The sequence below is a fragment of the Lactuca serriola genome, chromosome 1 (assembly GCF_051521515.1).
Source record: "Lactuca serriola cultivar US96UC23 chromosome 1, Lser_US96UC23_V15, whole genome shotgun sequence".
NCBI classification, from domain to species: domain Eukaryota; kingdom Viridiplantae; phylum Streptophyta; class Magnoliopsida; order Asterales; family Asteraceae; genus Lactuca; species Lactuca serriola.
Window position 1 is genome coordinate 207089254 of NC_136408.1, and position 23688 is coordinate 207112941.

The 23688-nt window shown below is 49.5% G+C and overlaps 70 non-coding genes across 70 annotated transcripts; all 70 read left to right on the plus strand.

Annotated features, from left to right (window-relative positions):
- Window positions 1–29: 29 nt before the first annotated feature.
- LOC145084974 (5S ribosomal RNA) lies at window positions 30–148 on the plus strand. Its single transcript, XR_013699394.1, has one exon. It is a non-coding gene; the product is annotated as a 5S ribosomal RNA (ribosomal RNA).
- Window positions 149–363: 215 nt separating this feature from the next.
- LOC145081118 (5S ribosomal RNA) lies at window positions 364–482 on the plus strand. Its single transcript, XR_013695685.1, has one exon. It is a non-coding gene; the product is annotated as a 5S ribosomal RNA (ribosomal RNA).
- A 215-nt stretch (window positions 483–697) lies between these two features.
- Window positions 698–816, plus strand: LOC145081119 (5S ribosomal RNA). The gene has a single exon (XR_013695686.1). It is a non-coding gene; the product is annotated as a 5S ribosomal RNA (ribosomal RNA).
- A 216-nt stretch (window positions 817–1032) lies between these two features.
- LOC145082454 (5S ribosomal RNA) lies at window positions 1033–1151 on the plus strand. Its single transcript, XR_013696969.1, has one exon. It is a non-coding gene; the product is annotated as a 5S ribosomal RNA (ribosomal RNA).
- A 216-nt stretch (window positions 1152–1367) lies between these two features.
- LOC145083297 (5S ribosomal RNA) lies at window positions 1368–1486 on the plus strand. Its single transcript, XR_013697774.1, has one exon. It is a non-coding gene; the product is annotated as a 5S ribosomal RNA (ribosomal RNA).
- A 215-nt stretch (window positions 1487–1701) lies between these two features.
- On the plus strand, window positions 1702–1820 carry LOC145081120 (5S ribosomal RNA). The gene has a single exon (XR_013695687.1). It is a non-coding gene; the product is annotated as a 5S ribosomal RNA (ribosomal RNA).
- A 215-nt stretch (window positions 1821–2035) lies between these two features.
- LOC145081121 (5S ribosomal RNA) lies at window positions 2036–2154 on the plus strand. The gene has a single exon (XR_013695688.1). It is a non-coding gene; the product is annotated as a 5S ribosomal RNA (ribosomal RNA).
- A 215-nt stretch (window positions 2155–2369) lies between these two features.
- LOC145081122 (5S ribosomal RNA) lies at window positions 2370–2488 on the plus strand. The gene has a single exon (XR_013695689.1). It is a non-coding gene; the product is annotated as a 5S ribosomal RNA (ribosomal RNA).
- A 215-nt stretch (window positions 2489–2703) lies between these two features.
- On the plus strand, window positions 2704–2822 carry LOC145081123 (5S ribosomal RNA). The gene has a single exon (XR_013695690.1). It is a non-coding gene; the product is annotated as a 5S ribosomal RNA (ribosomal RNA).
- A 215-nt stretch (window positions 2823–3037) lies between these two features.
- Window positions 3038–3156, plus strand: LOC145084627 (5S ribosomal RNA). Its single transcript, XR_013699065.1, has one exon. It is a non-coding gene; the product is annotated as a 5S ribosomal RNA (ribosomal RNA).
- A 217-nt stretch (window positions 3157–3373) lies between these two features.
- Window positions 3374–3492, plus strand: LOC145081124 (5S ribosomal RNA). Its single transcript, XR_013695691.1, has one exon. It is a non-coding gene; the product is annotated as a 5S ribosomal RNA (ribosomal RNA).
- A 215-nt stretch (window positions 3493–3707) lies between these two features.
- LOC145081125 (5S ribosomal RNA) lies at window positions 3708–3826 on the plus strand. The gene has a single exon (XR_013695692.1). It is a non-coding gene; the product is annotated as a 5S ribosomal RNA (ribosomal RNA).
- A 215-nt stretch (window positions 3827–4041) lies between these two features.
- LOC145081126 (5S ribosomal RNA) lies at window positions 4042–4160 on the plus strand. Its single transcript, XR_013695693.1, has one exon. It is a non-coding gene; the product is annotated as a 5S ribosomal RNA (ribosomal RNA).
- A 265-nt stretch (window positions 4161–4425) lies between these two features.
- On the plus strand, window positions 4426–4544 carry LOC145081127 (5S ribosomal RNA). The gene has a single exon (XR_013695694.1). It is a non-coding gene; the product is annotated as a 5S ribosomal RNA (ribosomal RNA).
- A 215-nt stretch (window positions 4545–4759) lies between these two features.
- Window positions 4760–4878, plus strand: LOC145081129 (5S ribosomal RNA). Its single transcript, XR_013695696.1, has one exon. It is a non-coding gene; the product is annotated as a 5S ribosomal RNA (ribosomal RNA).
- A 215-nt stretch (window positions 4879–5093) lies between these two features.
- LOC145083326 (5S ribosomal RNA) lies at window positions 5094–5212 on the plus strand. The gene has a single exon (XR_013697801.1). It is a non-coding gene; the product is annotated as a 5S ribosomal RNA (ribosomal RNA).
- Window positions 5213–5427: 215 nt separating this feature from the next.
- Window positions 5428–5546, plus strand: LOC145081130 (5S ribosomal RNA). The gene has a single exon (XR_013695697.1). It is a non-coding gene; the product is annotated as a 5S ribosomal RNA (ribosomal RNA).
- A 265-nt stretch (window positions 5547–5811) lies between these two features.
- Window positions 5812–5930, plus strand: LOC145081131 (5S ribosomal RNA). The gene has a single exon (XR_013695698.1). It is a non-coding gene; the product is annotated as a 5S ribosomal RNA (ribosomal RNA).
- Window positions 5931–6145: 215 nt separating this feature from the next.
- On the plus strand, window positions 6146–6264 carry LOC145081132 (5S ribosomal RNA). The gene has a single exon (XR_013695699.1). It is a non-coding gene; the product is annotated as a 5S ribosomal RNA (ribosomal RNA).
- Window positions 6265–6479: 215 nt separating this feature from the next.
- On the plus strand, window positions 6480–6598 carry LOC145081133 (5S ribosomal RNA). The gene has a single exon (XR_013695700.1). It is a non-coding gene; the product is annotated as a 5S ribosomal RNA (ribosomal RNA).
- Window positions 6599–6813: 215 nt separating this feature from the next.
- LOC145081134 (5S ribosomal RNA) lies at window positions 6814–6932 on the plus strand. The gene has a single exon (XR_013695701.1). It is a non-coding gene; the product is annotated as a 5S ribosomal RNA (ribosomal RNA).
- Window positions 6933–7197: 265 nt separating this feature from the next.
- On the plus strand, window positions 7198–7316 carry LOC145081135 (5S ribosomal RNA). The gene has a single exon (XR_013695702.1). It is a non-coding gene; the product is annotated as a 5S ribosomal RNA (ribosomal RNA).
- A 215-nt stretch (window positions 7317–7531) lies between these two features.
- On the plus strand, window positions 7532–7650 carry LOC145081136 (5S ribosomal RNA). Its single transcript, XR_013695703.1, has one exon. It is a non-coding gene; the product is annotated as a 5S ribosomal RNA (ribosomal RNA).
- Window positions 7651–7865: 215 nt separating this feature from the next.
- On the plus strand, window positions 7866–7984 carry LOC145081137 (5S ribosomal RNA). Its single transcript, XR_013695704.1, has one exon. It is a non-coding gene; the product is annotated as a 5S ribosomal RNA (ribosomal RNA).
- Window positions 7985–8199: 215 nt separating this feature from the next.
- LOC145081138 (5S ribosomal RNA) lies at window positions 8200–8318 on the plus strand. The gene has a single exon (XR_013695705.1). It is a non-coding gene; the product is annotated as a 5S ribosomal RNA (ribosomal RNA).
- Window positions 8319–8533: 215 nt separating this feature from the next.
- On the plus strand, window positions 8534–8652 carry LOC145084628 (5S ribosomal RNA). Its single transcript, XR_013699066.1, has one exon. It is a non-coding gene; the product is annotated as a 5S ribosomal RNA (ribosomal RNA).
- Window positions 8653–8869: 217 nt separating this feature from the next.
- On the plus strand, window positions 8870–8988 carry LOC145081140 (5S ribosomal RNA). The gene has a single exon (XR_013695707.1). It is a non-coding gene; the product is annotated as a 5S ribosomal RNA (ribosomal RNA).
- Window positions 8989–9203: 215 nt separating this feature from the next.
- LOC145081141 (5S ribosomal RNA) lies at window positions 9204–9322 on the plus strand. Its single transcript, XR_013695708.1, has one exon. It is a non-coding gene; the product is annotated as a 5S ribosomal RNA (ribosomal RNA).
- Window positions 9323–9537: 215 nt separating this feature from the next.
- On the plus strand, window positions 9538–9656 carry LOC145081142 (5S ribosomal RNA). Its single transcript, XR_013695709.1, has one exon. It is a non-coding gene; the product is annotated as a 5S ribosomal RNA (ribosomal RNA).
- A 265-nt stretch (window positions 9657–9921) lies between these two features.
- On the plus strand, window positions 9922–10040 carry LOC145081143 (5S ribosomal RNA). Its single transcript, XR_013695710.1, has one exon. It is a non-coding gene; the product is annotated as a 5S ribosomal RNA (ribosomal RNA).
- Window positions 10041–10255: 215 nt separating this feature from the next.
- Window positions 10256–10374, plus strand: LOC145081144 (5S ribosomal RNA). The gene has a single exon (XR_013695711.1). It is a non-coding gene; the product is annotated as a 5S ribosomal RNA (ribosomal RNA).
- A 215-nt stretch (window positions 10375–10589) lies between these two features.
- LOC145081145 (5S ribosomal RNA) lies at window positions 10590–10708 on the plus strand. The gene has a single exon (XR_013695712.1). It is a non-coding gene; the product is annotated as a 5S ribosomal RNA (ribosomal RNA).
- A 215-nt stretch (window positions 10709–10923) lies between these two features.
- On the plus strand, window positions 10924–11042 carry LOC145081146 (5S ribosomal RNA). Its single transcript, XR_013695713.1, has one exon. It is a non-coding gene; the product is annotated as a 5S ribosomal RNA (ribosomal RNA).
- A 265-nt stretch (window positions 11043–11307) lies between these two features.
- Window positions 11308–11426, plus strand: LOC145081147 (5S ribosomal RNA). The gene has a single exon (XR_013695714.1). It is a non-coding gene; the product is annotated as a 5S ribosomal RNA (ribosomal RNA).
- A 215-nt stretch (window positions 11427–11641) lies between these two features.
- Window positions 11642–11760, plus strand: LOC145081148 (5S ribosomal RNA). The gene has a single exon (XR_013695715.1). It is a non-coding gene; the product is annotated as a 5S ribosomal RNA (ribosomal RNA).
- A 215-nt stretch (window positions 11761–11975) lies between these two features.
- On the plus strand, window positions 11976–12094 carry LOC145081149 (5S ribosomal RNA). The gene has a single exon (XR_013695716.1). It is a non-coding gene; the product is annotated as a 5S ribosomal RNA (ribosomal RNA).
- A 215-nt stretch (window positions 12095–12309) lies between these two features.
- On the plus strand, window positions 12310–12428 carry LOC145081151 (5S ribosomal RNA). Its single transcript, XR_013695718.1, has one exon. It is a non-coding gene; the product is annotated as a 5S ribosomal RNA (ribosomal RNA).
- Window positions 12429–12693: 265 nt separating this feature from the next.
- LOC145081152 (5S ribosomal RNA) lies at window positions 12694–12812 on the plus strand. The gene has a single exon (XR_013695719.1). It is a non-coding gene; the product is annotated as a 5S ribosomal RNA (ribosomal RNA).
- A 215-nt stretch (window positions 12813–13027) lies between these two features.
- LOC145081153 (5S ribosomal RNA) lies at window positions 13028–13146 on the plus strand. The gene has a single exon (XR_013695720.1). It is a non-coding gene; the product is annotated as a 5S ribosomal RNA (ribosomal RNA).
- Window positions 13147–13361: 215 nt separating this feature from the next.
- Window positions 13362–13480, plus strand: LOC145081154 (5S ribosomal RNA). The gene has a single exon (XR_013695721.1). It is a non-coding gene; the product is annotated as a 5S ribosomal RNA (ribosomal RNA).
- Window positions 13481–13695: 215 nt separating this feature from the next.
- Window positions 13696–13814, plus strand: LOC145081155 (5S ribosomal RNA). Its single transcript, XR_013695722.1, has one exon. It is a non-coding gene; the product is annotated as a 5S ribosomal RNA (ribosomal RNA).
- A 215-nt stretch (window positions 13815–14029) lies between these two features.
- LOC145081156 (5S ribosomal RNA) lies at window positions 14030–14148 on the plus strand. The gene has a single exon (XR_013695723.1). It is a non-coding gene; the product is annotated as a 5S ribosomal RNA (ribosomal RNA).
- Window positions 14149–14363: 215 nt separating this feature from the next.
- LOC145081157 (5S ribosomal RNA) lies at window positions 14364–14482 on the plus strand. Its single transcript, XR_013695724.1, has one exon. It is a non-coding gene; the product is annotated as a 5S ribosomal RNA (ribosomal RNA).
- Window positions 14483–14747: 265 nt separating this feature from the next.
- LOC145081158 (5S ribosomal RNA) lies at window positions 14748–14866 on the plus strand. Its single transcript, XR_013695725.1, has one exon. It is a non-coding gene; the product is annotated as a 5S ribosomal RNA (ribosomal RNA).
- Window positions 14867–15081: 215 nt separating this feature from the next.
- Window positions 15082–15200, plus strand: LOC145081160 (5S ribosomal RNA). Its single transcript, XR_013695726.1, has one exon. It is a non-coding gene; the product is annotated as a 5S ribosomal RNA (ribosomal RNA).
- Window positions 15201–15415: 215 nt separating this feature from the next.
- On the plus strand, window positions 15416–15534 carry LOC145081161 (5S ribosomal RNA). Its single transcript, XR_013695727.1, has one exon. It is a non-coding gene; the product is annotated as a 5S ribosomal RNA (ribosomal RNA).
- Window positions 15535–15749: 215 nt separating this feature from the next.
- On the plus strand, window positions 15750–15868 carry LOC145081163 (5S ribosomal RNA). The gene has a single exon (XR_013695729.1). It is a non-coding gene; the product is annotated as a 5S ribosomal RNA (ribosomal RNA).
- Window positions 15869–16083: 215 nt separating this feature from the next.
- On the plus strand, window positions 16084–16202 carry LOC145081164 (5S ribosomal RNA). Its single transcript, XR_013695730.1, has one exon. It is a non-coding gene; the product is annotated as a 5S ribosomal RNA (ribosomal RNA).
- A 215-nt stretch (window positions 16203–16417) lies between these two features.
- LOC145081165 (5S ribosomal RNA) lies at window positions 16418–16536 on the plus strand. The gene has a single exon (XR_013695731.1). It is a non-coding gene; the product is annotated as a 5S ribosomal RNA (ribosomal RNA).
- A 265-nt stretch (window positions 16537–16801) lies between these two features.
- LOC145081166 (5S ribosomal RNA) lies at window positions 16802–16920 on the plus strand. The gene has a single exon (XR_013695732.1). It is a non-coding gene; the product is annotated as a 5S ribosomal RNA (ribosomal RNA).
- Window positions 16921–17135: 215 nt separating this feature from the next.
- On the plus strand, window positions 17136–17254 carry LOC145081167 (5S ribosomal RNA). Its single transcript, XR_013695733.1, has one exon. It is a non-coding gene; the product is annotated as a 5S ribosomal RNA (ribosomal RNA).
- A 215-nt stretch (window positions 17255–17469) lies between these two features.
- Window positions 17470–17588, plus strand: LOC145081169 (5S ribosomal RNA). The gene has a single exon (XR_013695735.1). It is a non-coding gene; the product is annotated as a 5S ribosomal RNA (ribosomal RNA).
- Window positions 17589–17803: 215 nt separating this feature from the next.
- On the plus strand, window positions 17804–17922 carry LOC145081170 (5S ribosomal RNA). Its single transcript, XR_013695736.1, has one exon. It is a non-coding gene; the product is annotated as a 5S ribosomal RNA (ribosomal RNA).
- Window positions 17923–18137: 215 nt separating this feature from the next.
- Window positions 18138–18256, plus strand: LOC145081171 (5S ribosomal RNA). The gene has a single exon (XR_013695737.1). It is a non-coding gene; the product is annotated as a 5S ribosomal RNA (ribosomal RNA).
- Window positions 18257–18471: 215 nt separating this feature from the next.
- On the plus strand, window positions 18472–18590 carry LOC145081172 (5S ribosomal RNA). The gene has a single exon (XR_013695738.1). It is a non-coding gene; the product is annotated as a 5S ribosomal RNA (ribosomal RNA).
- Window positions 18591–18855: 265 nt separating this feature from the next.
- Window positions 18856–18974, plus strand: LOC145081173 (5S ribosomal RNA). The gene has a single exon (XR_013695739.1). It is a non-coding gene; the product is annotated as a 5S ribosomal RNA (ribosomal RNA).
- A 215-nt stretch (window positions 18975–19189) lies between these two features.
- On the plus strand, window positions 19190–19308 carry LOC145081175 (5S ribosomal RNA). Its single transcript, XR_013695741.1, has one exon. It is a non-coding gene; the product is annotated as a 5S ribosomal RNA (ribosomal RNA).
- Window positions 19309–19523: 215 nt separating this feature from the next.
- On the plus strand, window positions 19524–19642 carry LOC145081176 (5S ribosomal RNA). Its single transcript, XR_013695742.1, has one exon. It is a non-coding gene; the product is annotated as a 5S ribosomal RNA (ribosomal RNA).
- A 215-nt stretch (window positions 19643–19857) lies between these two features.
- LOC145081177 (5S ribosomal RNA) lies at window positions 19858–19976 on the plus strand. The gene has a single exon (XR_013695743.1). It is a non-coding gene; the product is annotated as a 5S ribosomal RNA (ribosomal RNA).
- Window positions 19977–20191: 215 nt separating this feature from the next.
- Window positions 20192–20310, plus strand: LOC145081178 (5S ribosomal RNA). Its single transcript, XR_013695744.1, has one exon. It is a non-coding gene; the product is annotated as a 5S ribosomal RNA (ribosomal RNA).
- A 214-nt stretch (window positions 20311–20524) lies between these two features.
- Window positions 20525–20643, plus strand: LOC145085319 (5S ribosomal RNA). The gene has a single exon (XR_013699723.1). It is a non-coding gene; the product is annotated as a 5S ribosomal RNA (ribosomal RNA).
- Window positions 20644–20858: 215 nt separating this feature from the next.
- Window positions 20859–20977, plus strand: LOC145083897 (5S ribosomal RNA). The gene has a single exon (XR_013698361.1). It is a non-coding gene; the product is annotated as a 5S ribosomal RNA (ribosomal RNA).
- Window positions 20978–21192: 215 nt separating this feature from the next.
- LOC145081179 (5S ribosomal RNA) lies at window positions 21193–21311 on the plus strand. The gene has a single exon (XR_013695745.1). It is a non-coding gene; the product is annotated as a 5S ribosomal RNA (ribosomal RNA).
- Window positions 21312–21526: 215 nt separating this feature from the next.
- Window positions 21527–21645, plus strand: LOC145081180 (5S ribosomal RNA). Its single transcript, XR_013695746.1, has one exon. It is a non-coding gene; the product is annotated as a 5S ribosomal RNA (ribosomal RNA).
- A 215-nt stretch (window positions 21646–21860) lies between these two features.
- On the plus strand, window positions 21861–21979 carry LOC145081181 (5S ribosomal RNA). Its single transcript, XR_013695747.1, has one exon. It is a non-coding gene; the product is annotated as a 5S ribosomal RNA (ribosomal RNA).
- A 215-nt stretch (window positions 21980–22194) lies between these two features.
- LOC145081182 (5S ribosomal RNA) lies at window positions 22195–22313 on the plus strand. Its single transcript, XR_013695748.1, has one exon. It is a non-coding gene; the product is annotated as a 5S ribosomal RNA (ribosomal RNA).
- A 214-nt stretch (window positions 22314–22527) lies between these two features.
- Window positions 22528–22646, plus strand: LOC145085320 (5S ribosomal RNA). Its single transcript, XR_013699724.1, has one exon. It is a non-coding gene; the product is annotated as a 5S ribosomal RNA (ribosomal RNA).
- Window positions 22647–22861: 215 nt separating this feature from the next.
- On the plus strand, window positions 22862–22980 carry LOC145083898 (5S ribosomal RNA). The gene has a single exon (XR_013698362.1). It is a non-coding gene; the product is annotated as a 5S ribosomal RNA (ribosomal RNA).
- A 215-nt stretch (window positions 22981–23195) lies between these two features.
- Window positions 23196–23314, plus strand: LOC145081183 (5S ribosomal RNA). The gene has a single exon (XR_013695749.1). It is a non-coding gene; the product is annotated as a 5S ribosomal RNA (ribosomal RNA).
- Window positions 23315–23529: 215 nt separating this feature from the next.
- LOC145081184 (5S ribosomal RNA) lies at window positions 23530–23648 on the plus strand. The gene has a single exon (XR_013695750.1). It is a non-coding gene; the product is annotated as a 5S ribosomal RNA (ribosomal RNA).
- The last annotated feature ends 40 nt before the right edge of the window (window positions 23649–23688 follow it).

Consider the following 23688-nt stretch of genomic DNA (forward strand, 5'->3'; position numbering starts at 1 on the left):
ATAAAAACAATAAACATGGATAGTATTTCGGGTGCGATCATACCAGCACTAATGCATCGGATCCCATCAGAACTCCGCAGTTAAGCGTGCTTGGGCGAGAGTAGTATTAGGATGGGTGACCCCCTGGGAAGTCCTCGTGTTGCACCCCCCTTTTTCGTTGTCCGTTTGCGTTTGTTTCTAGGTTTTACGTGCTTTTTTTTCCTTTCTTTCTTGCTATTTCTATGCTCGGGTGCCCTCCGGTTCATGGCTGATGGTTTTCGTATTTTTGGAACGGAGCCGATCCGTCACGTGGGTCCCACGCCCCGCGTACCAAAACAAAGGCGTCTTCTAACACATAAAAACAATAAACATGGATAGTATTTCGGGTGCGATCATACCAGCACTAATGCACCGGATCCCATCAGAACTCCGCAGTTAAGCGTGCTTGGGCGAGAGTAGTACTAGGATGGGTGACCCCCTGGGAAGTCCTCGTGTTGCACCCCCCTTTTTCGTTGTCCGTTTGCGTTTGTTTCTAGGTTTTACGTGCTTTTTTTTCCTTTCTTTCTTGCTATTTCTATGCTCGGGTGCCCTCCGGTTCATGGCTGATGGTTTTCGTATTTTTGGAACGGAGCCGATCCGTCACGTGGGTCCCACGCCCCGCGTACCAAAACAAAGGCGTTTTCTAACACATAAAAACAATAAACATGGATAGTATTTCGGGTGCGATCATACCAGCACTAATGCACCGGATCCCATCAGAACTCCGCAGTTAAGCGTGCTTGGGCGAGAGTAGTACTAGGATGGGTGACCCCCTGGGAAGTCCTCGTGTTGCACCCCCCTTTTTCGTTGTCCGTTTGCGTTTGTTTCTAGGTTTTACGTGCTTTTTTTTGCCTTTCTTTCTTGCTATTTCTATGCTCGGGTGCCCTCCGGTTCATGGCTGATGGTTTTCGTATTTTTGGAACGGAGCCGATCCGTCACGTGGGTCCCACGCCCCGCGTACCAAAACAAAGGCGTCTTCTAACACATAAAAACAATAAACATGGATAGTATTTCGGGTGCGATCATACCAGCACTAATGCACCGGATCCCATCAGAACTCCGCAGTTAAGCGTGCTTGGGCGAGAGTAGTACTAGGATGGGTGACCCCCTGGGAAGTCCTCGTATTGCACCCCCCTTTTTCGTTGTCCGTTTGCGTTTGTTTCTAGGTTTTACGTGCTTTTTTTTGCCTTTCTTTCTTGCTATTTCTATGCTCGGGTGCCCTCCGGTTCATGGCTGATGGTTTTCGTATTTTTGGAACGGAGCCGATCCGTCACGTGGGTCCCACGCCCCGCGTACCAAAACAAAGGCGTCTTCTAACACATAAAAACAATAAACATGGATAGTATTTCGGGTGCGATCATACCAGCACTAATGCACCGGATCCCATCAGAACTCCGCAGTTAAGCGTGCTTGGGCGAGAGTAGTACTAGGATGGGTGACCCCCTGGGAAGTCCTCGTGTTGCACCTCCCTTTTTCGTTGTCCGTTTGCGTTTGTTTCTAGGTTTTACGTGCTTTTTTTTCCTTTCTTTCTTGCTATTTCTATGCTCGGGTGCCCTCCGGTTCATGGCTGATGGTTTTCGTATTTTTGGAACGGAGCCGATCCGTCACGTGGGTCCCACGCCCCGCGTACCAAAACAAAGGCGTCTTCTAACACATAAAAACAATAAACATGGATAGTATTTCGGGTGCGATCATACCAGCACTAATGCACCGGATCCCATCAGAACTCCGCAGTTAAGCGTGCTTGGGCGAGAGTAGTACTAGGATGGGTGACCCCCTGGGAAGTCCTCGTGTTGCACCCCCCTTTTTCGTTGTCCGTTTGCGTTTGTTTCTAGGTTTTACGTGCTTTTTTTTCCTTTCTTTCTTGCTATTTCTATGCTCGGGTGCCCTCCGGTTCATGGCTGATGGTTTTCGTATTTTTGGAACGGAGCCGATCCGTCACGTGGGTCCCACGCCCCGCGTACCAAAACAAAGGCGTCTTCTAACACATAAAAACAATAAACATGGATAGTATTTCGGGTGCGATCATACCAGCACTAATGCACCGGATCCCATCAGAACTCCGCAGTTAAGCGTGCTTGGGCGAGAGTAGTACTAGGATGGGTGACCCCCTGGGAAGTCCTCGTGTTGCACCCCCCTTTTTCGTTGTCCGTTTGCGTTTGTTTCTAGGTTTTACGTGCTTTTTTTTCCTTTCTTTCTTGCTATTTCTATGCTCGGGTGCCCTCCGGTTCATGGCTGATGGTTTTCGTATTTTTGGAACGGAGCCGATCCGTCACGTGGGTCCCACGCCCCGCGTACCAAAACAAAGGCGTCTTCTAACACATAAAAACAATAAACATGGATAGTATTTCGGGTGCGATCATACCAGCACTAATGCACCGGATCCCATCAGAACTCCGCAGTTAAGCGTGCTTGGGCGAGAGTAGTACTAGGATGGGTGACCCCCTGGGAAGTCCTCGTGTTGCACCCCCCTTTTTCGTTGTCCGTTTGCGTTTGTTTCTAGGTTTTACGTGCTTTTTTTTCCTTTCTTTCTTGCTATTTCTATGCTCGGGTGCCCTCCGGTTCATGGCTGATGGTTTTCGTATTTTTGGAACGGAGCCGATCCGTCACGTGGGTCCCACGCCCCGCGTACCAAAACAAAGGCGTCTTCTAACACATAAAAACAATAAACATAGATAGTATTTCGGGTGCGATCATACCAGCACTAATGCACCGGATCCCATCAGAACTCCGCAGTTAAGCGTGCTTGGGCGAGAGTAGTACTAGGATGGGTGACCCCCTGGGAAGTCCTCGTGTTGCACCCCCCTTTTTCGTTGTCCGTTTGCGTTTGTTTCTAGGTTTTACGTGCTTTTTTTTCCTTTCTTTCTTGCTATTTCTATGCTCGGGTGCCCTCCGGTTCATGGCTGATGGTTTTCGTATTTTTGGAACGGAGCCGATCCGTCACGTGGGTCCCACGCCCCGCGTACCAAAACAAAGGCGTCTTCTAACACATAAAAACAATAAACATGGATAGTATTTCGGGTGCGATCATACCAACACTAATGCACCGGATCCCATCAGAACTCCGCAGTTAAGCGTGCTTGGGCGAGAGTAGTACTAGGATGGGTGACCCCCTGGGAAGTCCTCGTGTTGCACCCCCCTTTTTCGTTGTCCGTTTGCGTTTGTTTCTAGGTTTTACGTGCTTTTTTTTTTCCTTTCTTTCTTGCTATTTCTATGCTCGGGTGCCCTCCGGTTCATGGCTGATGGTTTTCGTATTTTTGGAACGGAGCCGATCCGTCACGTGGGTCCCACGCCCCGCGTACCAAAACAAAGGCGTCTTCTAACACATAAAAACAATAAACATGGATAGTATTTCGGGTGCGATCATACCAGCACTAATGCACCGGATCCCATCAGAACTCCGCAGTTAAGCGTGCTTGGGCGAGAGTAGTACTAGGATGGGTGACCCCCTGGGAAGTCCTCGTGTTGCACCCCCCTTTTTCGTTGTCCGTTTGCGTTTGTTTCTAGGTTTTACGTGCTTTTTTTTCCTTTCTTTCTTGCTATTTCTATGCTCGGGTGCCCTCCGGTTCATGGCTGATGGTTTTCGTATTTTTGGAACGGAGCCGATCCGTCACGTGGGTCCCACGCCCCGCGTACCAAAACAAAGGCGTCTTCTAACACATAAAAACAATAAACATGGATAGTATTTCGGGTGCGATCATACCAGCACTAATGCACCGGATCCCATCAGAACTCCGCAGTTAAGCGTGCTTGGGCGAGAGTAGTACTAGGATGGGTGACCCCCTGGGAAGTCCTCGTGTTGCACCCCCCTTTTTCGTTGTCCGTTTGCGTTTGTTTCTAGGTTTTACGTGCTTTTTTTTCCTTTCTTTCTTGCTATTTCTATGCTCGGGTGCCCTCCGGTTCATGGCTGATGGTTTTCGTATTTTTGGAACGGAGCCGATCCGTCACGTGGGTCCCACGCCCCGCGTACCAAAACAAAGGCGTCTTCTAACACATAAAAACAATAAACATGGATAGTATTTCGGGTGCGATCATACCAGCACTAATGCACCGGATCCCATCAGAACTCCGCAGTTAAGCGTGCTTGGGCGAGAGTAGTACTAGGATGGGTGACCCCCTGGGAAGTCCTCGTGTTGCACCCCCCTTTTTCGTTGTCTGGGTGACCCCCTGGGAAGTCCTCGTGTTGCACCCCCCTTTTTCGTTGTCCGTTTGCGTTTGTTTCTAGGTTTTACGTGCTTTTTTTTCCTTTCTTTCTTGCTATTTCTATGCTCGGGTGCCCTCCGGTTCATGGCTGATGGTTTTCGTATTTTTGGAACGGAGCCGATCCGTCACGTGGGTCCCACGCCCCGCGTACCAAAACAAAGGCGTCTTCTAACACATAAAAACAATAAACATAGATAGTATTTCGGGTGCGATCATACCAGCACTAATGCACCGGATCCCATCAGAACTCCGCAGTTAAGCGTGCTTGGGCGAGAGTAGTACTAGGATGGGTGACCCCCTGGGAAGTCCTCGTGTTGCACCCCCCTTTTTCGTTGTACGTTTGCGTTTGTTTCTAGGTTTTACGTGCTTTTTTTTCCTTTCTTTCTTGCTATTTCTATGCTCGGGTGCCCTCCGGTTCATGGCTGATGGTTTTCGTATTTTTGGAACGGAGCCGATCCGTCACGTGGGTCCCACGCCCCGCGTACCAAAACAAAGGCGTCTTCTAACACATAAAAACAATAAACATGGATAGTATTTCGGGTGCGATCATACCAGCACTAATGCACCGGATCCCATCAGAACTCCGCAGTTAAGCGTGCTTGGGCGAGAGTAGTACTAGGATGGGTGACCCCCTGGGAAGTCCTCGTGTTGCACCCCCCTTTTTCGTTGTCCGTTTGCGTTTGTTTCTAGGTTTTACGTGCTTTTTTTTCCTTTCTTTCTTGCTATTTCTATGCTCGGGTGCCCTCCGGTTCATGGCTGATGGTTTTCGTATTTTTGGAACGGAGCCGATCCGTCACGTGGGTCCCACGCCCCGCGTACCAAAACAAAGGCGTCTTCTAACACATAAAAACAATAAACATGGATAGTATTTCGGGTGCGATCATACCAGCACTAATGCACTGGATCCCATCAGAACTCCGCAGTTAAGCGTGCTTGGGCGAGAGTAGTACTAGGATGGGTGACCCCCTGGGAAGTCCTCGTGTTGCACCCCCCTTTTTCGTTGTCCGTTTGCGTTTGTTTCTAGGTTTTACGTGCTTTTTTTTCCTTTCTTTCTTGCTATTTCTATGCTCGGGTGCCCTCCGGTTCATGGCTGATGGTTTTCGTATTTTTGGAACGGAGCCGATCCGTCACGTGGGTCCCACGCCCCGCGTACCAAAACAAAGGCGTCTTCTAACACATAAAAACAATAAACATGGATAGTATTTCGGGTGCGATCATACCAGCACTAATGCACCGGATCCCATCAGAACTCCGCAGTTAAGCGTGCTTGGGCGAGAGTAGTACTAGGATGGGTGACCCCCTGGGAAGTCCTCGTGTTGCACCCCCCTTTTTCGTTGTCTGGGTGACCCCCTGGGAAGTCCTCGTGTTGCACCCCCCTTTTTCGTTGTCCGTTTGCGTTTGTTTCTAGGTTTTACGTGCTTTTTTTTCCTTTCTTTCTTGCTATTTCTATGCTCGGGTGCCCTCCGGTTCATGGCTGATGGTTTTCGTATTTTTGGAACGGAGCCGATCCGTCACGTGGGTCCCACGCCCCGCGTACCAAAACAAAGGCGTCTTCTAACACATAAAAACAATAAACATAGATAGTATTTCGGGTGCGATCATACCAGCACTAATGCACCGGATCCCATCAGAACTCCGCAGTTAAGCGTGCTTGGGCGAGAGTAGTACTAGGATGGGTGACCCCCTGGGAAGTCCTCGTGTTGCACCCCCCTTTTTCGTTGTCCGTTTGCGTTTGTTTCTAGGTTTTACGTGCTTTTTTTTCCTTTCTTTCTTGCTATTTCTATGCTCGGGTGCCCTCCGGTTCATGGCTGATGGTTTTCGTATTTTTGGAACGGAGCCGATCCGTCACGTGGGTCCCACGCCCCGCGTACCAAAACAAAGGCGTCTTCTAACACATAAAAACAATAAACATGGATAGTATTTCGGGTGCGATCATACCAGCACTAATGCACCGGATCCCATCAGAACTCCGCAGTTAAGCGTGCTTGGGCGAGAGTAGTACTAGGATGGGTGACCCCCTGGGAAGTCCTCGTGTTGCACCCCCCTTTTTCGTTGTCCGTTTGCGTTTGTTTCTAGGTTTTACGTGCTTTTTTTTCCTTTCTTTCTTGCTATTTCTATGCTCGGGTGCCCTCCGGTTCATGGCTGATGGTTTTCGTATTTTTGGAACGGAGCCGATCCGTCACGTGGGTCCCACGCCCCGCGTACCAAAACAAAGGCGTCTTCTAACACATAAAAACAATAAACATGGATAGTATTTCGGGTGCGATCATACCAGCACTAATGCACCGGATCCCATCAGAACTCCGCAGTTAAGCGTGCTTGGGCGAGAGTAGTACTAGGATGGGTGACCCCCTGGGAAGTCCTCGTGTTGCACCCCCCTTTTTCGTTGTCCGTTTGCGTTTGTTTCTAGGTTTTACGTGCTTTTTTTTCCTTTCTTTCTTGCTATTTCTATGCTCGGGTGCCCTCCGGTTCATGGCTGATGGTTTTCGTATTTTTGGAACGGAGCCGATCCGTCACGTGGGTCCCACGCCCCGCGTACCAAAACAAAGGCGTCTTCTAACACATAAAAACAATAAACATGGATAGTATTTCGGGTGCGATCATACCAGCACTAATGCACCGGATCCCATCAGAACTCCGCAGTTAAGCGTGCTTGGGCGAGAGTAGTACTAGGATGGGTGACCCCCTGGGAAGTCCTCGTGTTGCACCCCCCTTTTTCGTTGTCTGGGTGACCCCCTGGGAAGTCCTCGTGTTGCACCCCCCTTTTTCGTTGTCCGTTTGCGTTTGTTTCTAGGTTTTACGTGCTTTTTTTTCCTTTCTTTCTTGCTATTTCTATGCTCGGGTGCCCTCCGGTTCATGGCTGATGGTTTTCGTATTTTTGGAACGGAGCCGATCCGTCACGTGGGTCCCACGCCCCGCGTACCAAAACAAAGGCGTCTTCTAACACATAAAAACAATAAACATAGATAGTATTTCGGGTGCGATCATACCAGCACTAATGCACCGGATCCCATCAGAACTCCGCAGTTAAGCGTGCTTGGGCGAGAGTAGTACTAGGATGGGTGACCCCCTGGGAAGTCCTCGTGTTGCACCCCCCTTTTTCGTTGTCCGTTTGCGTTTGTTTCTAGGTTTTACGTGCTTTTTTTTCCTTTCTTTCTTGCTATTTCTATGCTCGGGTGCCCTCCGGTTCATGGCTGATGGTTTTCGTATTTTTGGAACGGAGCCGATCCGTCACGTGGGTCCCACGCCCCGCGTACCAAAACAAAGGCGTCTTCTAACACATAAAAACAATAAACATGGATAGTATTTCGGGTGCGATCATACCAGCACTAATGCACCGGATCCCATCAGAACTCCGCAGTTAAGCGTGCTTGGGCGAGAGTAGTACTAGGATGGGTGACCCCCTGGGAAGTCCTCGTGTTGCACCCCCCTTTTTCGTTGTCCGTTTGCGTTTGTTTCTAGGTTTTACGTGCTTTTTTTTCCTTTCTTTCTTGCTATTTCTATGCTCGGGTGCCCTCCGGTTCATGGCTGATGGTTTTCGTATTTTTGGAACGGAGCCGATCCGTCACGTGGGTCCCACGCCCCGCGTACCAAAACAAAGGCGTCTTCTAACACATAAAAACAATAAACATGGATAGTATTTCGGGTGCGATCATACCAGCACTAATGCACCGGATCCCATCAGAACTCCGCAGTTAAGCGTGCTTGGGCGAGAGTAGTACTAGGATGGGTGACCCCCTGGGAAGTCCTCGTGTTGCACCCCCCTTTTTCGTTGTCCGTTTGCGTTTGTTTCTAGGTTTTACGTGCTTTTTTTTCCTTTCTTTCTTGCTATTTCTATGCTCGGGTGCCCTCCGGTTCATGGCTGATGGTTTTCGTATTTTTGGAACGGAGCCGATCCGTCACGTGGGTCCCACGCCCCGCGTACCAAAACAAAGGCGTCTTCTAACACATAAAAACAATAAACATAGATAGTATTTCGGGTGCGATCATACCAGCACTAATGCACCGGATCCCATCAGAACTCCGCAGTTAAGCGTGCTTGGGCGAGAGTAGTACTAGGATGGGTGACCCCCTGGGAAGTCCTCGTGTTGCACCCCCCTTTTTCGTTGTCCGTTTGCGTTTGTTTCTAGGTTTTACGTGCTTTTTTTTCCTTTCTTTCTTGCTATTTCTATGCTCGGGTGCCCTCCGGTTCATGGCTGATGGTTTTCGTATTTTTGGAACGGAGCCGATCCGTCACGTGGGTCCCACGCCCCGCGTACCAAAACAAAGGCGTCTTCTAACACATAAAAACAATAAACATGGATAGTATTTCGGGTGCGATCATACCAACACTAATGCACCGGATCCCATCAGAACTCCGCAGTTAAGCGTGCTTGGGCGAGAGTAGTACTAGGATGGGTGACCCCCTGGGAAGTCCTCGTGTTGCACCCCCCTTTTTCGTTGTCCGTTTGCGTTTGTTTCTAGGTTTTACGTGCTTTTTTTTTTCCTTTCTTTCTTGCTATTTCTATGCTCGGGTGCCCTCCGGTTCATGGCTGATGGTTTTCGTATTTTTGGAACGGAGCCGATCCGTCACGTGGGTCCCACGCCCCGCGTACCAAAACAAAGGCGTCTTCTAACACATAAAAACAATAAACATGGATAGTATTTCGGGTGCGATCATACCAGCACTAATGCACCGGATCCCATCAGAACTCCGCAGTTAAGCGTGCTTGGGCGAGAGTAGTACTAGGATGGGTGACCCCCTGGGAAGTCCTCGTGTTGCACCCCCCTTTTTCGTTGTCCGTTTGCGTTTGTTTCTAGGTTTTACGTGCTTTTTTTTCCTTTCTTTCTTGCTATTTCTATGCTCGGGTGCCCTCCGGTTCATGGCTGATGGTTTTCGTATTTTTGGAACGGAGCCGATCCGTCACGTGGGTCCCACGCCCCGCGTACCAAAACAAAGGCGTCTTCTAACACATAAAAACAATAAACATGGATAGTATTTCGGGTGCGATCATACCAGCACTAATGCACCGGATCCCATCAGAACTCCGCAGTTAAGCGTGCTTGGGCGAGAGTAGTACTAGGATGGGTGACCCCCTGGGAAGTCCTCGTGTTGCACCCCCCTTTTTCGTTGTCCGTTTGCGTTTGTTTCTAGGTTTTACGTGCTTTTTTTTCCTTTCTTTCTTGCTATTTCTATGCTCGGGTGCCCTCCGGTTCATGGCTGATGGTTTTCGTATTTTTGGAACGGAGCCGATCCGTCACGTGGGTCCCACGCCCCGCGTACCAAAACAAAGGCGTCTTCTAACACATAAAAACAATAAACATGGATAGTATTTCGGGTGCGATCATACCAGCACTAATGCACCGGATCCCATCAGAACTCCGCAGTTAAGCGTGCTTGGGCGAGAGTAGTACTAGGATGGGTGACCCCCTGGGAAGTCCTCGTGTTGCACCCCCCTTTTTCGTTGTCTGGGTGACCCCCTGGGAAGTCCTCGTGTTGCACCCCCCTTTTTCGTTGTCCGTTTGCGTTTGTTTCTAGGTTTTACGTGCTTTTTTTTCCTTTCTTTCTTGCTATTTCTATGCTCGGGTGCCCTCCGGTTCATGGCTGATGGTTTTCGTATTTTTGGAACGGAGCCGATCCGTCACGTGGGTCCCACGCCCCGCGTACCAAAACAAAGGCGTCTTCTAACACATAAAAACAATAAACATAGATAGTATTTCGGGTGCGATCATACCAGCACTAATGCACCGGATCCCATCAGAACTCCGCAGTTAAGCGTGCTTGGGCGAGAGTAGTACTAGGATGGGTGACCCCCTGGGAAGTCCTCGTGTTGCACCCCCCTTTTTCGTTGTACGTTTGCGTTTGTTTCTAGGTTTTACGTGCTTTTTTTTCCTTTCTTTCTTGCTATTTCTATGCTCGGGTGCCCTCCGGTTCATGGCTGATGGTTTTCGTATTTTTGGAACGGAGCCGATCCGTCACGTGGGTCCCACGCCCCGCGTACCAAAACAAAGGCGTCTTCTAACACATAAAAACAATAAACATGGATAGTATTTCGGGTGCGATCATACCAGCACTAATGCACCGGATCCCATCAGAACTCCGCAGTTAAGCGTGCTTGGGCGAGAGTAGTACTAGGATGGGTGACCCCCTGGGAAGTCCTCGTGTTGCACCCCCCTTTTTCGTTGTCCGTTTGCGTTTGTTTCTAGGTTTTACGTGCTTTTTTTTCCTTTCTTTCTTGCTATTTCTATGCTCGGGTGCCCTCCGGTTCATGGCTGATGGTTTTCGTATTTTTGGAACGGAGCCGATCCGTCACGTGGGTCCCACGCCCCGCGTACCAAAACAAAGGCGTCTTCTAACACATAAAAACAATAAACATGGATAGTATTTCGGGTGCGATCATACCAGCACTAATGCACCGGATCCCATCAGAACTCCGCAGTTAAGCGTGCTTGGGCGAGAGTAGTACTAGGATGGGTGACCCCCTGGGAAGTCCTCGTGTTGCACCCCCCTTTTTCGTTGTCCGTTTGCGTTTGTTTCTAGGTTTTACGTGCTTTTTTTTCCTTTCTTTCTTGCTATTTCTATGCTCGGGTGCCCTCCGGTTCATGGCTGATGGTTTTCGTATTTTTGGAACGGAGCCGATCCGTCACGTGGGTCCCACGCCCCGCGTACCAAAACAAAGGCGTCTTCTAACACATAAAAACAATAAACATGGATAGTATTTCGGGTGCGATCATACCAGCACTAATGCACCGGATCCCATCAGAACTCCGCAGTTAAGCGTGCTTGGGCGAGAGTAGTACTAGGATGGGTGACCCCCTGGGAAGTCCTCGTGTTGCACCCCCCTTTTTCGTTGTCTGGGTGACCCCCTGGGAAGTCCTCGTGTTGCACCCCCCTTTTTCGTTGTCCGTTTGCGTTTGTTTCTAGGTTTTACGTGCTTTTTTTTCCTTTCTTTCTTGCTATTTCTATGCTCGGGTGCCCTCCGGTTCATGGCTGATGGTTTTCGTATTTTTGGAACGGAGCCGATCCGTCACGTGGGTCCCACGCCCCGCGTACCAAAACAAAGGCGTCTTCTAACACATAAAAACAATAAACATAGATAGTATTTCGGGTGCGATCATACCAGCACTAATGCACCGGATCCCATCAGAACTCCGCAGTTAAGCGTGCTTGGGCGAGAGTAGTACTAGGATGGGTGACCCCCTGGGAAGTCCTCGTGTTGCACCCCCCTTTTTCGTTGTCCGTTTGCGTTTGTTTCTAGGTTTTACGTGCTTTTTTTTCCTTTCTTTCTTGCTATTTCTATGCTCGGGTGCCCTCCGGTTCATGGCTGATGGTTTTCGTATTTTTGGAACGGAGCCGATCCGTCACGTGGGTCCCACGCCCCGCGTACCAAAACAAAGGCGTCTTCTAACACATAAAAACAATAAACATGGATAGTATTTCGGGTGCGATCATACCAGCACTAATGCACCGGATCCCATCAGAACTCCGCAGTTAAGCGTGCTTGGGCGAGAGTAGTACTAGGATGGGTGACCCCCTGGGAAGTCCTCGTGTTGCACCCCCCTTTTTCGTTGTCCGTTTGCGTTTGTTTCTAGGTTTTACGTGCTTTTTTTTCCTTTCTTTCTTGCTATTTCTATGCTCGGGTGCCCTCCGGTTCATGGCTGATGGTTTTCGTATTTTTGGAACGGAGCCGATCCGTCACGTGGGTCCCACGCCCCGCGTACCAAAACAAAGGCGTCTTCTAACACATAAAAACAATAAACATGGATAGTATTTCGGGTGCGATCATACCAGCACTAATGCACCGGATCCCATCAGAACTCCGCAGTTAAGCGTGCTTGGGCGAGAGTAGTACTAGGATGGGTGACCCCCTGGGAAGTCCTCGTGTTGCACCCCCCTTTTTCGTTGTCCGTTTGCGTTTGTTTCTAGGTTTTACGTGCTTTTTTTTCCTTTCTTTCTTGCTATTTCTATGCTCGGGTGCCCTCCGGTTCATGGCTGATGGTTTTCGTATTTTTGGAACGGAGCCGATCCGTCACGTGGGTCCCACGCCCCGCGTACCAAAACAAAGGCGTCTTCTAACACATAAAAACAATAAACATGGATAGTATTTCGGGTGCGATCATACCAGCACTAATGCACCGGATCCCATCAGAACTCCGCAGTTAAGCGTGCTTGGGCGAGAGTAGTACTAGGATGGGTGACCCCCTGGGAAGTCCTCGTGTTGCACCCCCCTTTTTCGTTGTCTGGGTGACCCCCTGGGAAGTCCTCGTGTTGCACCCCCCTTTTTCGTTGTCCGTTTGCGTTTGTTTCTAGGTTTTACGTGCTTTTTTTTCCTTTCTTTCTTGCTATTTCTATGCTCGGGTGCCCTCCGGTTCATGGCTGATGGTTTTCGTATTTTTGGAACGGAGCCGATCCGTCACGTGGGTCCCACGCCCCGCGTACCAAAACAAAGGCGTCTTCTAACACATAAAAACAATAAACATAGATAGTATTTCGGGTGCGATCATACCAGCACTAATGCACCGGATCCCATCAGAACTCCGCAGTTAAGCGTGCTTGGGCGAGAGTAGTACTAGGATGGGTGACCCCCTGGGAAGTCCTCGTGTTGCACCCCCCTTTTTCGTTGTCCGTTTGCGTTTGTTTCTAGGTTTTACGTGCTTTTTTTTCCTTTCTTTCTTGCTATTTCTATGCTCGGGTGCCCTCCGGTTCATGGCTGATGGTTTTCGTATTTTTGGAACGGAGCCGATCCGTCACGTGGGTCCCACGCCCCGCGTACCAAAACAAAGGCGTCTTCTAACACATAAAAACAATAAACATGGATAGTATTTCGGGTGCGATCATACCAGCACTAATGCACCGGATCCCATCAGAACTCCGCAGTTAAGCGTGCTTGGGCGAGAGTAGTACTAGGATGGGTGACCCCCTGGGAAGTCCTCGTGTTGCACCCCCCTTTTTCGTTGTCCGTTTGCGTTTGTTTCTAGGTTTTACGTGCTTTTTTTTCCTTTCTTTCTTGCTATTTCTATGCTCGGGTGCCCTCCGGTTCATGGCTGATGGTTTTCGTATTTTTGGAACGGAGCCGATCCGTCACGTGGGTCCCACGCCCCGCGTACCAAAACAAAGGCGTCTTCTAACACATAAAAACAATAAACATGGATAGTATTTCGGGTGCGATCATACCAGCACTAATGCACCGGATCCCATCAGAACTCCGCAGTTAAGCGTGCTTGGGCGAGAGTAGTACTAGGATGGGTGACCCCCTGGGAAGTCCTCGTGTTGCACCCCCCTTTTTCGTTGTCCGTTTGCGTTTGTTTCTAGGTTTTACGTGCTTTTTTTTCCTTTCTTTCTTGCTATTTCTATGCTCGGGTGCCCTCCGGTTCATGGCTGATGGTTTTCGTATTTTTGGAACGGAGCCGATCCGTCACGTGGGTCCCACGCCCCGCGTACCAAAACAAAGGCGTCTTCTAACACATAAAAACAATAAACATGGATAGTATTTCGGGTGCGATCATACCAGCACTAATGCACCGGATCCCATCAGAACTCCGCAGTTAAGCGTGCTTGGGCGAGAGTAGTACTAGGATGGGTGACCCCCTGGGAAGTCCTCGTGTTGCACCCCCCTTTTTCGTTGTCCGTTTGCGTTTGTTTCTAGGTTTTACGTGCTTTTTTTTCCTTTCTTTCTTGCTATTTCTATGCTCGGGTGCCCTCCGGTTCATGGCTGATGGTTTTCGTATTTTTGGAACGGAGCCGATCCGTCACGTGGGTCCCACGCCCCGCGTACCAAAACAAAGGCGTCTTCTAACACATAAAAACAATAAACATGGATAGTATTTCGGGTGCGATCATACCAGCACTAATGCACCGGATCCCATCAGAACTCCGCAGTTAAGCGTGCTTGGGCGAGAGTAGTACTAGGATGGGTGACCCCCTGGGAAGTCCTCGTGTTGCACCCCCCTTTTTCGTTGTCCGTTTGCGTTTGTTTCTAGGTTTTACGTGCTTTTTTTTCCTTTCTTTCTTGCTATTTCTATGCTCGGGTGCCCTCCGGTTCATGGCTGATGGTTTTCGTATTTTTGGAACGGAGCCGATCCGTCACGTGGGTCCCACGCCCCGCGTACCAAAACAAAGGCGTCTTCTAACACATAAAAACAATAAACATGGATAGTATTTCGGGTGCGATCATACCAGCACTAATGCACCGGATCCCATCAGAACTCCGCAGTTAAGCGTGCTTGGGCGAGAGTAGTACTAGGATGGGTGACCCCCTGGGAAGTCCTCGTGTTGCACCCCCCTTTTTCGTTGTCTGGGTGACCCCCTGGGAAGTCCTCGTGTTGCACCCCCCTTTTTCGTTGTCCGTTTGCGTTTGTTTCTAGGTTTTACGTGCTTTTTTTTCCTTTCTTTCTTGCTATTTCTATGCTCGGGTGCCCTCCGGTTCATGGCTGATGGTTTTCGTATTTTTGGAACGGAGCCGATCCGTCACGTGGGTCCCACGCCCCGCGTACCAAAACAAAGGCGTCTTCTAACACATAAAAACAATAAACATAGATAGTATTTCGGGTGCGATCATACCAGCACTAATGCACCGGATCCCATCAGAACTCCGCAGTTAAGCGTGCTTGGGCGAGAGTAGTACTAGGATGGGTGACCCCCTGGGAAGTCCTCGTGTTGCACCCCCCTTTTTCGTTGTCCGTTTGCGTTTGTTTCTAGGTTTTACGTGCTTTTTTTTCCTTTCTTTCTTGCTATTTCTATGCTCGGGTGCCCTCCGGTTCATGGCTGATGGTTTTCGTATTTTTGGAACGGAGCCGATCCGTCACGTGGGTCCCACGCCCCGCGTACCAAAACAAAGGCGTCTTCTAACACATAAAAACAATAAACATGGATAGTATTTCGGGTGCGATCATACCAGCACTAATGCACCGGATCCCATCAGAACTCCGCAGTTAAGCGTGCTTGGGCGAGAGTAGTACTAGGATGGGTGACCCCCTGGGAAGTCCTCGTGTTGCACCCCCCTTTTTCGTTGTCCGTTTGCGTTTGTTTCTAGGTTTTACGTGCTTTTTTTTCCTTTCTTTCTTGCTATTTCTATGCTCGGGTGCCCTCCGGTTCATGGCTGATGGTTTTCGTATTTTTGGAACGGAGCCGATCCGTCACGTGGGTCCCACGCCCCGCGTACCAAAACAAAGGCGTCTTCTAACACATAAAAACAATAAACATGGATAGTATTTCGGGTGCGATCATACCAGCACTAATGCACCGGATCCCATCAGAACTCCGCAGTTAAGCGTGCTTGGGCGAGAGTAGTACTAGGATGGGTGACCCCCTGGGAAGTCCTCGTGTTGCACCCCCCTTTTTCGTTGTCCGTTTGCGTTTGTTTCTAGGTTTTACGTGCTTTTTTTTCCTTTCTTTCTTGCTATTTCTATGCTCGGGTGCCCTCCGGTTCATGGCTGATGGTTTTCGTATTTTTGGAACGGAGCCGATCCGTCACGTGGGTCCCACGCCCCGCGTACCAAAACAAAGGCGTCTTCTAACACATAAAAACAATAAACATGGATAGTATTTCGGGTGCGATCATACCAGCACTAATGCACCGGATCCCATCAGAACTCCGCAGTTAAGCGTGCTTGGGCGAGAGTAGTACTAGGATGGGTGACCCCCTGGGAAGTCCTCGTGTTGCACCCCCCTTTTTCGTTGTCCGTTTGCGTTTGTTTCTAGGTTTTACGTGCTTTTTTTTCCTTTCTTTCTTGCTATTTCTATGCTCGGGTGCCCTCCGGTTCATGGCTGATGGTTTTCGTATTTTTGGAACGGAGCCGATCCGTCACGTGGGTCCCACGCCCCGCGTACCAAAACAAAGGCGTCTTCTAACACATAAAAACAATAAACATGGATAGTATTTCGGGTGCGATCATACCAGCACTAATGCACCGGATCCCATCAGAACTCCGCAGTTAAGCGTGCTTGGGCGAGAGTAGTACTAGGATGGGTGACCCCCTGGGAAGTCCTCGTGTTGCACCCCCCTTTTTCGTTGTCCGTTTGCGTTTGTTTCTAGGTTTTACGTGCTTTTTTTTCCTTTCTTTCTTGCTATTTCTATGCTCGGGTGCCCTCCGGTTCATGGCTGATGGTTTTCGTATTTTTGGAACGGAGCCGATCCGTCACGTGGGTCCCACGCCCCGCGTACCAAAACAAAGGCGTCTTCTAACACATAAAAACAATAAACATGGATAGTATTTCGGGTGCGATCATACCAGCACTAATGCACCGGATCCCATCAGAACTCCGCAGTTAAGCGTGCTTGGGCGAGAGTAGTACTAGGATGGGTGACCCCCTGGGAAGTCCTCGTGTTGCACCCCCCTTTTTCGTTGTCTGGGTGACCCCCTGGGAAGTCCTCGTGTTGCACCCCCCTTTTTCGTTGTCCGTTTGCGTTTGTTTCTAGGTTTTACGTGCTTTTTTTTCCTTTCTTTCTTGCTATTTCTATGCTCGGGTGCCCTCCGGTTCATGGCTGATGGTTTTCGTATTTTTGGAACGGAGCCGATCCGTCACGTGGGTCCCACGCCCCGCGTACCAAAACAAAGGCGTCTTCTAACACATAAAAACAATAAACATAGATAGTATTTCGGGTGCGATCATACCAGCACTAATGCACCGGATCCCATCAGAACTCCGCAGTTAAGCGTGCTTGGGCGAGAGTAGTACTAGGATGGGTGACCCCCTGGGAAGTCCTCGTGTTGCACCCCCCTTTTTCGTTGTCCGTTTGCGTTTGTTTCTAGGTTTTACGTGCTTTTTTTTCCTTTCTTTCTTGCTATTTCTATGCTCGGGTGCCCTCCGGTTCATGGCTGATGGTTTTCGTATTTTTGGAACGGAGCCGATCCGTCACGTGGGTCCCACGCCCCGCGTACCAAAACAAAGGCGTCTTCTAACACATAAAAACAATAAACATGGATAGTATTTCGGGTGCGATCATACCAGCACTAATGCACCGGATCCCATCAGAACTCCGCAGTTAAGCGTGCTTGGGCGAGAGTAGTACTAGGATGGGTGACCCCCTGGGAAGTCCTCGTGTTGCACCCCCCTTTTTCGTTGTCCGTTTGCGTTTGTTTCTAGGTTTTACGTGCTTTTTTTTCCTTTCTTTCTTGCTATTTCTATGCTCGGGTGCCCTCCGGTTCATGGCTGATGGTTTTCGTATTTTTGGAACGGAGCCGATCCGTCACGTGGGTCCCACGCCCCGCGTACCAAAACAAAGGCGTCTTCTAACACATAAAAACAATAAACATGGATAGTATTTCGGGTGCGATCATACCAGCACTAATGCACCGGATCCCATCAGAACTCCGCAGTTAAGCGTGCTTGGGCGAGAGTAGTACTAGGATGGGTGACCCCCTGGGAAGTCCTCGTGTTGCACCCCCCTTTTTCGTTGTCCGTTTGCGTTTGTTTCTAGGTTTTACGTGCTTTTTTTTCCTTTCTTTCTTGCTATTTCTATGCTCGGGTGCCCTCCGGTTCATGGCTGATGGTTTTCGTATTTTTGGAACGGAGCCGATCCGTCACGTGGGTCCCACGCCCCGCGTACCAAAACAAAGGCGTCTTCTAACACATAAAAACAATAAACATGGATAGTATTTCGGGTGCGATCATACCAGCACTAATGCACCGGATCCCATCAGAACTCCGCAGTTAAGCGTGCTTGGGCGAGAGTAGTACTAGGATGGGTGACCCCCTGGGAAGTCCTCGTGTTGCACCCCCCTTTTTCGTTGTCCGTTTGCGTTTGTTTCTAGGTTTTACGTGCTTTTTTTTCCTTTCTTTCTTGCTATTTCTATGCTCGGGTGCCCTCCGGTTCATGGCTGATGGTTTTCGTATTTTTGGAACGGAGCCGATCCGTCACGTGGGTCCCACGCCCCGCGTACCAAAACAAAGGCGTCTTCTAACACATAAAAACAATAAACATGGATAGTATTTCGGGTGCGATCATACCAGCACTAATGCACCGGATCCCATCAGAACTCCGCAGTTAAGCGTGCTTGGGCGAGAGTAGTACTAGGATGGGTGACCCCCTGGGAAGTCCTCGTGTTGCACCCCCCTTTTTCGTTGTCCGTTTGCGTTTGTTTCTAGGTTTTACGTGCTTTTTTTTCCTTTCTTTCTTGCTATTTCTATGCTCGGGTGCCCTCCGGTTCATGGCTGATGGTTTTCGTATTTTTGGAACGGAGCCGATCCGTCACGTGGGTCCCACGCCCCGCGTACCAAAACAAAGGCGTCTTCTAACACATAAAAACAATAAACATGGATAGTATTTCGGGTGCGATCATACCAGCACTAATGCACCGGATCCCATCAGAACTCCGCAGTTAAGCGTGCTTGGGCGAGAGTAGTACTAGGATGGGTGACCCCCTGGGAAGTCCTCGTGTTGCACCCCCCTTTTTCGTTGTCTGGGTGACCCCCTGGGAAGTCCTCGTGTTGCACCCCCCTTTTTCGTTGTCCGTTTGCGTTTGTTTCTAGGTTTTACGTGCTTTTTTTTCCTTTCTTTCTTGCTATTTCTATGCTCGGGTGCCCTCCGGTTCATGGCTGATGGTTTTCGTATTTTTGGAACGGAGCCGATCCGTCACGTGGGTCCCACGCCCCGCGTACCAAAACAAAGGCGTCTTCTAACACATAAAAACAATAAACATAGATAGTATTTCGGGTGCGATCATACCAGCACTAATGCACCGGATCCCATCAGAACTCCGCAGTTAAGCGTGCTTGGGCGAGAGTAGTACTAGGATGGGTGACCCCCTGGGAAGTCCTCGTGTTGCACCCCCCTTTTTCGTTGTCCGTTTGCGTTTGTTTCTAGGTTTTACGTGCTTTTTTTTCCTTTCTTTCTTGCTATTTCTATGCTCGGGTGCCCTCCGGTTCATGGCTGATGGTTTTCGTATTTTTGGAACGGAGCCGATCCGTCACGTGGGTCCCACGCCCCGCGTACCAAAACAAAGGCGTCTTCTAACACATAAAAACAATAAACATGGATAGTATTTCGGGTGCGATCATACCAGCACTAATGCACCGGATCCCATCAGAACTCCGCAGTTAAGCGTGCTTGGGCGAGAGTAGTACTAGGATGGGTGACCCCCTGGGAAGTCCTCGTGTTGCACCCCCCTTTTTCGTTGTCCGTTTGCGTTTGTTTCTAGGTTTTACGTGCTTTTTTTTCCTTTCTTTCTTGCTATTTCTATGCTCGGGTGCCCTCCGGTTCATGGCTGATGGTTTTCGTATTTTTGGAACGGAGCCGATCCGTCACGTGGGTCCCACGCCCCGCGTACCAAAACAAAGGCGTCTTCTAACACATAAAAACAATAAACATGGATAGTATTTCGGGTGCGATCATACCAGCACTAATGCACCGGATCCCATCAGAACTCCGCAGTTAAGCGTGCTTGGGCGAGAGTAGTACTAGGATGGGTGACCCCCTGGGAAGTCCTCGTGTTGCACCCCCCTTTTTCGTTGTCCGTTTGCGTTTGTTTCTAGGTTTTACGTGCTTTTTTTTCCTTTCTTTCTTGCTATTTCTATGCTCGGGTGCCCTCCGGTTCATGGCTGATGGTTTTCGTATTTTTGGAACGGAGCCGATCCGTCACGTGGGTCCCACGCCCCGCGTACCAAAACAAAGGCGTCTTCTAACACATAAAAACAATAAACATGGATAGTATTTCGGGTGCGATCATACCAGCACTAATGCACCGGATCCCATCAGAACTCCGCAGTTAAGCGTGCTTGGGCGAGAGTAGTACTAGGATGGGTGACCCCCTGGGAAGTCCTCGTGTTGCACCCCCCTTTTTCGTTGTCCGTTTGCGTTTGTTTCTAGGTTTTACGTGCTTTTTTTTCCTTTCTTTCTTGCTATTTCTATGCTCGGGTGCCCTCCGGTTCATGGCTGATGGTTTTCGTATTTTTGGAACGGAGCCGATCCGTCACGTGGGTCCCACGCCCCGCGTACCAAAACAAAGGCGTCTTCTAACACATAAAAACAATAAACATGGATAGTATTTCGGGTGCGATCATACCAGCACTAATGCACCGGATCCCATCAGAACTCCGCAGTTAAGCGTGCTTGGGCGAGAGTAGTACTAGGATGGGTGACCCCCTGGGAAGTCCTCGTGTTGCACCCCCCTTTTTCGTTGTCCGTTTGCGTTTGTTTCTAGGTTTTACGTGTTTTTTTTCCTTTCTTTCTTGCTATTTCTATGCTCGGGTGCCCTCCGGTTCATGGCTGATGGTTTTCGTATTTTTGGAACGGAGCCGATCCGTCACGTGGGTCCCACGCCCCGCGTACCAAAACAAAGGCGTCTTCTAACACATAAAAACAATAAACATGGATAGTATTTCGGGTGCGATCATACCAGCACTAATGCACCGGATCCCATCAGAACTCCACAGTTAAGCGTGCTTGGGCGAGAGTAGCACTAGGATGGGTGACCCCCTGGGAAGTCCTCGTGTTGCACCCCCCTTTTTCGTTGTCCGTTTGCGTTTGTTTCTAGGTTTTACGTGCTTTTTTTTCCTTTCTTTCTTGCTATTTCTATGCTCGGGTGCCCTCCGGTTCATGGCTGATGGTTTTCGTATTTTTGAAACGGAGCCGATCCGTCACGTGGGTCCCACGCCCCGCGTACCAAAACAAAGGCGTCTTCTAACACATAAAAACAATAAACATGGATAGTATTTCGGGTGCGATCATACCAGCACTAATGCATCGGATCCCATCAGAACTCCGCAGTTAAGCGTGCTTGGGCGAGAGTAGTACTAGGATGGGTGACCCCCTGGGAAGTCCTCGTGTTGCACCCCCCTTTTTCGTTGTCCGTTTGCGTTTGTTTCTAGGTTTTACGTGCTTTTTTTTCCTTTCTTTCTTGCTATTTCTATGCTCGGGTGCCCTCCGGTTCATGGCTGATGGTTTTCGTATTTTTGGAACGGAGCCGATCCGTCACGTGGGTCCCACGCCCCGCGTACCAAAACAAAGGCGTCTTCTAACACATAAAAACAATAAACATGGATAGTATTTCGGGTGCGATCATACCAGCACTAATGCACCGGATCCCATCAGAACTCCGCAGTTAAGCGTGCTTGGGCGAGAGTAGTACTAGGATGGGTGACCCCCTGGGAAGTCCTCGTGTTGCACCCCCCTTTTTCGTTGTCCGTTTGCGTTTGTTTCTAGGTTTTACGTGCTTTTTTTTCCTTTCTTTCTTGCTATTTCTATGCTCGGGTGCCCTCCGGTTCATGGCTGATGGTTTTCGTATTTTTGGAACGGAGCCGATCCGTCACGTGGGTCCCACGCCCCGCGTACCAAAACAAAGGCGTCTTCTAACACATAAAAACAATAAACATGGATAGTATTTCGGGTGCGATCATACCAGCACTAATGCACCGGATCCCATCAGAACTCCGCAGTTAAGCGTGCTTGGGCGAGAGTAGTACTAGGATGGGTGACCCCCTGGGAAGTCCTCGTGTTGCACCCCCCTTTTTCGTTGTCCGTTTGCGTTTGTTTCTAGGTTTTACGTGCTTTTTTTTCCTTTCTTTCTTGCTATTTCTATGCTCGGGTGCCCTCCGGTTCATGGCTGATGGTTTTCGTATTTTTGGAACGGAGCCGATCCGTCACGTGGGTCCCACGCCCCGCGTACCAAAACAAAGGCGTCTTCTAACACATAAAAACAATAAACATGGATAGTATTTCGGGTGCGATCATACCAGCACTAATGCACCGGATCCCATCAGAACTCCGCAGTTAAGCGTGCTTGGGCGAGAGTAGTACTAGGATGGGTGACCCCCTGGGAAGTCCTCGTGTTGCACCCCCCTTTTTCGTTGTCCGTTTGCGTTTGTTTCTAGGTTTTACGTGCTTTTTTTTCCTTTCTTTCTTGCTATTTCTATGCTCGGGTGCCCTCCGGTTCATGGCTGATGGTTTTCGTATTTTTGGAACGGAGCCGATCCGTCACGTGGGTCCCACGCCCCGCGTACCAAAACAAAGGCGTCTTCTAACACATAAAAACAATAAACATGGATAGTATTTCGGGTGCGATCATACCAGCACTAATGCACCGGATCCCATCAGAACTCCGCAGTTAAGCGTGCTTGGGCGAGAGTAGTACTAGGATGGGTGACCCCCTGGGAAGTCCTCGTGTTGCACCCCCCTTTTTCGTTGTCCGTTTGCGTTTGTTTCTAGGTTTTACGTGTTTTTTTTCCTTTCTTTCTTGCTATTTCTATGCTCGGGTGCCCTCCGGTTCATGGCTGATGGTTTTCGTATTTTTGGAACGGAGCCGATCCGTCACGTGGGTCCCACGCCCCGCGTACCAAAACAAAGGCGTCTTCTAACACATAAAAACAATAAACATGGATAGTATTTCGGGTGCGATCATACCAGCACTAATGCACCGGATCCCATCAGAACTCCACAGTTAAGCGTGCTTGGGCGAGAGTAGCACTAGGATGGGTGACCCCCTGGGAAGTCCTCGTGTTGCACCCCCCTTTTTCGTTGTCCGTTTGCGTTTGTTTCTAGGTTTTACGTGCTTTTTTTTCCTTTCTTTCTTGCTATTTCTATGCTCGGGTGCCCTCCGGTTCATGGCTGATGGTTTTCGTATTTTTGGAACGGAGCCGATCCGTCACGTGGGTCCCACGCCCCGCGTACCAAAACAAAGGCGTCTTCTAACACATAAAAACAATAAACATGGATAGTATTTCGGGTGCGATCATACCAGCACTAATGCATCGGATCCCATCAGAACTCCGCAGTTAAGCGTGCTTGGGCGAGAGTAGTACTAGGATGGGTGACCCCCTGGGAAGTCCTCGTGTTGCACCCCCCTTTTTCGTTGTCCGTTTGCGTTTGTTTCTAGGTTTTACGTGCTTTTTTTTCCTTTCTTTCTTGCTATTTCTATGCTCGGGTGCCCTCCGGTTCATGGCTGATGGTTTTCGTATTTTTGGAACGGAGCCGATCCGTCACGTGGGTCCCACGCCCCGCGTACCAAAACAAAGGCGTCTTCTAACACATAAAAACAATAAACATGGATAGTATTTCGGGTGCGATCATACCAGCACTAATGCACCGGATCCCATCAGAACTCCGCAGTTAAGCGTGCTTGGGCGAGAGTAGTACTAGGATGGGTGACCCCCTGGGAAGTCCTCGTGTTGCACCCCCCTTTTTCGTTGTCCGTTTGCGTTTGTTTCTAGGTTTTACGTGCTTTTTTTTCCTTTCTTTCTTGCTATTTCTATGCTCGGGTGCCCTCCGGTTCATGGCTGATGGTTTTCGTATTTTTGGAACGGAGCCGATCCGTCACGTGGGTCCCACGCCCCGCGTACCAAAACAAAGGCGTCTTCTAACACATAAAAACAATAAACATGGATAGTATTTCGGGTGCGATCATACCAGCACTAATGCACCGGATCCCATCAGAACTCCGCAGTTAAGCGTGCTTGGGCGAGAGTAGTACTAGGATGGGTGACCCCCTGGGAAGTCCTCGTGTTGCACCCCCCTTTTTCGTTGTCCGTTTGCGTTTGTTTCTAGGTTTTAC